Source organism: Zeus faber (genome assembly GCF_960531495.2).
Source record: "Zeus faber genome assembly, chromosome: 21".
Lineage (NCBI taxonomy): Eukaryota > Metazoa > Chordata > Actinopteri > Zeiformes > Zeidae > Zeus > Zeus faber.
Window position 1 is genome coordinate 5,337,516 of NC_137208.1, and position 4,247 is coordinate 5,341,762.

The 4,247-nt window shown below is 45.3% G+C and overlaps 2 gene segments (V, D, J or C); one reads left to right on the forward strand and one right to left on the reverse strand.

Annotated features, from left to right (window-relative positions):
- Nucleotides 1–1,594: 1,594 nt before the first annotated feature.
- LOC307246530 (Ig kappa-b4 chain C region-like) lies at nt 1,595–2,404 on the forward strand. The segment is given in 2 exons: nt 1,595–1,643; nt 2,060–2,404.
- Nucleotides 2,405–3,388: 984 nt separating this feature from the next.
- On the reverse strand, nt 3,389–3,879 carry LOC307246427 (immunoglobulin kappa variable 4-1-like). The segment is given in 2 exons: nt 3,831–3,879; nt 3,389–3,723 (listed from the first exon to the last, which is right to left on the reverse strand).
- Between the last annotated feature and the right edge of the window lie 368 nt (nt 3,880–4,247).

Sequence of the window (4,247 nt, forward strand, 5' to 3'; positions counted from 1 at the left end):
ACACTCAGCCCCACTCTACAGGAGCTTTTAAAGATGTCTGTGGGGGTTGGATTCTGACAACCAACTCGGCATCGAACCCCGGCTTCCGGTCCGGCAGCTCATCTCTTTGAGCCACTGAGTCTTTCCAGGTTTCTTTGTCTCCTCCACTCATCCGATTAAAGGAACCTCAGCAGTGACTCGAATGGAAAGGTCAGGACTAGAACCCGTGACGGCAGAACTTGAAGGCAGCGTCTGAAGCCGTCACACCAGAGTCCTGCTGGGCGGAGCTTCTCTGAGATCATCTTCAGTGGTCTCTCTTGATATGATGGTTACTGTACAGAAAATGAAGTCACATTGTCATCCACCCGCAGGCTGACGCTCTGCTCCTACCTCCAGCTGCTTTTTATGAAAACCCTCCAGGGTCAAGTGGATTTGAGAATCAAGGTTCTGAACCTAGAAGCTCCAGATGTTGCAGGAGGGCTCTGTTGTTCTCTTTCTCCCCATATGAGCTACACTCACCCACGGTGTGGAGGCTCCTCAGAGGTGCCTTGAATGTACTGGTAGTGCTGGTTCTAAAAAGACAAGGCAGCCATGAGCTTCATCATGAAACACCATGAAATTGGCTCCAAGCACAACGTCTCTAAACACTTTAGCCCCCACAGAAACAATGTTTGATGTCTATACTTGTGAAACATGGAGCTCAGCCCAGAGGGCTCCCTCTGGTGGCCAGGTGAGGAATAGACTGAATCCCTTATATTCCAGCGGGATTTTTTCCACATCTGAGCTACTTGTAATAAAACAAAAAGTTTTATATTTATATAATAATTTTCTATAGCATAGACACCTGACACCGTTTCGGTCTGAAAACCGTGTTATCTTTTGTCTCTTGGTGTCAGGTTGTAGTATTGGAGATATCTCTGCTCTCTTATGAAGGTGCCCTGTTTCACACGGTGTTGGTGCATCTGGACTTTGTGTCTTTACCCACGAGGAAGTTTGCTCTGGACGCAGACTGCCCAAACTGCTGCTTCCTGTACTTGTCTTTGAGGGTGAGGAGGCCGATGAAGGAGTTGAAGTTCAGGACGCTCCCACAGAGCAGCAGGAAGTAGGATGGCGTGCTGAGCAGCCGCTTCAGAGAGGGGAGGAACCCTGCACAACCAGAACACACACACTGTACTACCTTCTGTCCCTTGTTTGTCATCCATTTTGGGGTGGCCAAAAACTGTATTTATCTTAACATAAAAATAAACATCTAGGGGCGCCCAACAACTTTATATTTTGTATTGTAAAATATATATGTATATATTTATTTCCTCTTCTTGGCTTGGTGCCCCCATGGGTGATGGCACCCTAGACCACCGCCTATACAGCCTATGCTCAGGGCCGGCCCTTCATATCAAGATGAAAACAAAGAAAACAATGAAAACACGGCGTCACGTAGAATTAGAAAAAGAGCGGGGCTCCCCGGCATAAAGCAGAAATGAAACGAACAGATTCTTCTGGGGTTTTTTGTTCCTCTTTTTGAACAGCTGTACGGGAGGATGCACAGTGTTTGTTCTTGTCTTTAAAATGTGTTTGAATGAGTGTGATGAGGTTTTTGTGCAGCTGCTGAATGAGGATGTTTCACTGTGATACGTTCGGCAGCGGCACCCGACTGGACGTCGGAAGTAAGTTCCCTTTAAATGTTGGAATTTACTCATTTATTTCTTATTATTGTTTTATTTCATATTTATTTTTCATTTTATATGTATCTATAGATGTTTTTATAAGTTTTGCTCAGACTAAATACACAAATATGACATGATGGATGAACTTTAGGTTGGTTAATATTAGACAAGTTCATATTTATCTTTATTGTGTGTTGCCATATATTCTGCTATTTTTTTAGGTTTATTGCATATTGTCATTTTCTTTTGTCTATTTTTTATTCTTATTAATTTATCATTCTTTTGCCTATTTTGCTGCATTTTCATTATCCTTCCATCCATCCCTCTGTCCATCCATCCATCCCTACATCCATCCCTTCATCTATCCTTCTATCTATCCATCCATCCCTCCATTCTGTCTTTCTCTGTGTTTCCAGGTGAACGCCCGCCCACCCTGACCGTCCTGCCCCCCTCCTCAGAGAAGTTGGCCTCAGTGGCGGGGTCCGCCACGCTGACCTGCCTGGCGGACGCCGGCTTCCCGTCCGACTGGGAGCTGAGCTGGACGCTGGACGACAGCAGCGGCACCACCACCGCGGTGGGCGGAGCTTCCAGCGCCGCGACCCCCGGGACACCGCAGGGGGGCGAGGGCAACCTGTACCGCTGGACCAGCACCCTGACCCTCAGCGACCGGGAGTGGGCGGCGGCGGAGCGGGTGACCTGCCGGGCCCAGCGGGGCTCCCAGACCCCCGTCACCCAGAGCCTCAGCCGCCAAGACTGCTGAGACCACCACCACCACCTGTTGCTATGGCGACCGCTTCCACTTGTGTATTAACCCCTACATAGACCGAGCCCTAACCCACTTGATTTCAGACAGTAAAGACAATAAAGTTCTCCTCATTCAATTCAACTGGTTTGATTTGGTGTTATTACACGGTGGCTCTGATTGGTCCAGAGCAGCGAGGTCGGTTGTGGGTTATTTCTGAATAACGACCGCTTGGTTTGACCTTTTCCCTCGTCTCGCTCCGCCCACATGCTAATGCTAAGGCCGGCTGGTGGTGATGGAGGACTTGAAGGAATGAATGCAGATATGTCCAGTTGAAGCTGAATATCAGTAAATAGTTTAGTGCTAAGTGAGGAGATGTCACTCTGAAGGGGTTTATTTGACCATGATGCCCGGCTGCACACACCGCCTTGTTATTCATACTTTCATCAACTTTAGCAACATGCCACTATTCTTCCACTCAGAACTCCTTTAGTGGGCTCTGAAGTACTGCCCATTTCCAAAAATGTCTAAATATTGTAAAAGTTAAAATAATGGATGAAAACCCTGAATATTTAGAATATTAAGTCGTGAGGCCTTTGCTTACAAAAACAGGAGCATTTGAGAAACATAATAGATAAAAAAAAATATAAATATAATTAATAATGAAGAAATAAGAAATATATATTTTACTATTTTATTTTGTAAAAAACTTCATATATTTATTAATAATAATAATAATAAGTATTATTATTTATTACAAGTGACTCTTACATACCGGAGCGATAAGGTTTGTGCTGAACAACAACATAATATCTCACATAAAAAAACAGCTCAATGCCTGAATAAAACAATGATTTTCACAATAAAGAACTAAATAAATATTATTTATCAATAATATTCCAAAATAAATGAAATACCTTGGTTTCCTAGCCGCTGTGTCGTTAAATCCCTGAATGTGAGCGCTGGTGTGTGACGCCAGGGGAGGTTTTTGTACGAGCCTGTATCACCGTGTCTGTGGCCAGTTGCTCTGGATGTTGTGAAGACTCTGGCAGTAGATATCTCCAGAATCTTCTGTCTGGACGTCGGTGATGGTCAGCGTGAAATCCTTCCCGGATCCGCTCCCGCTGAATCGAGTCGGGACGCCGGAATGAAGTTTTGTGACAAGATATACCAGGAGTTTTGGGGGCTCCCCGGGAGTCTGGAGGTACCAGCTCAGATAATCTCCGTTTGAATTTCGGTATACGTCACTGTTGAACTGACACCTGATGCTGACCGACTCACCCGGAGATACAAACTTGCTCTTCGGCGTCTGCGTCACCACAATCTGCCCATAAGACCCTGCAAGGAAATGGATCCAAAAAAGAGCCATAAGACCCATTGTGTTGTTAAACTTCATTGACAGATTCAATTCATTGCCTTCAGAGTCAGATTTGTTTTGCTCTTACCGTGGAGCCAGAGGGACAGCACCAAGCAGACGATGGACGTGAAGCTCATGGCTGCTCAGCTCGATGGGTCGATTCCGTCTAGAACCGGGATTCAGAGTCACCGGCTCTTATTTAAAGGCCTCGGGGGGCAGCGAGGCGTTCACATGCAAATCAACGTGTTTTGACTGCTCCTCTGAGACGGTGGCTGTGAGGAAGAAAACTACAAACTGCACAATTTGGGACTTTTTCAGGTTCAACGTGTTGCAGCGACACCTCACGGAAACTGTGAAATGTTGGTGATTGTTTTATCACAAGATTTAAAGGATATTTCAGCTTTTGCTCCCAGTCAATATCATTATTACTCCATATTTAAAACGTCATTTCAAAGATTGGTTTGTCATTTTTCCACCCACGTCTTGTGAAAATGTTGGTTCCATC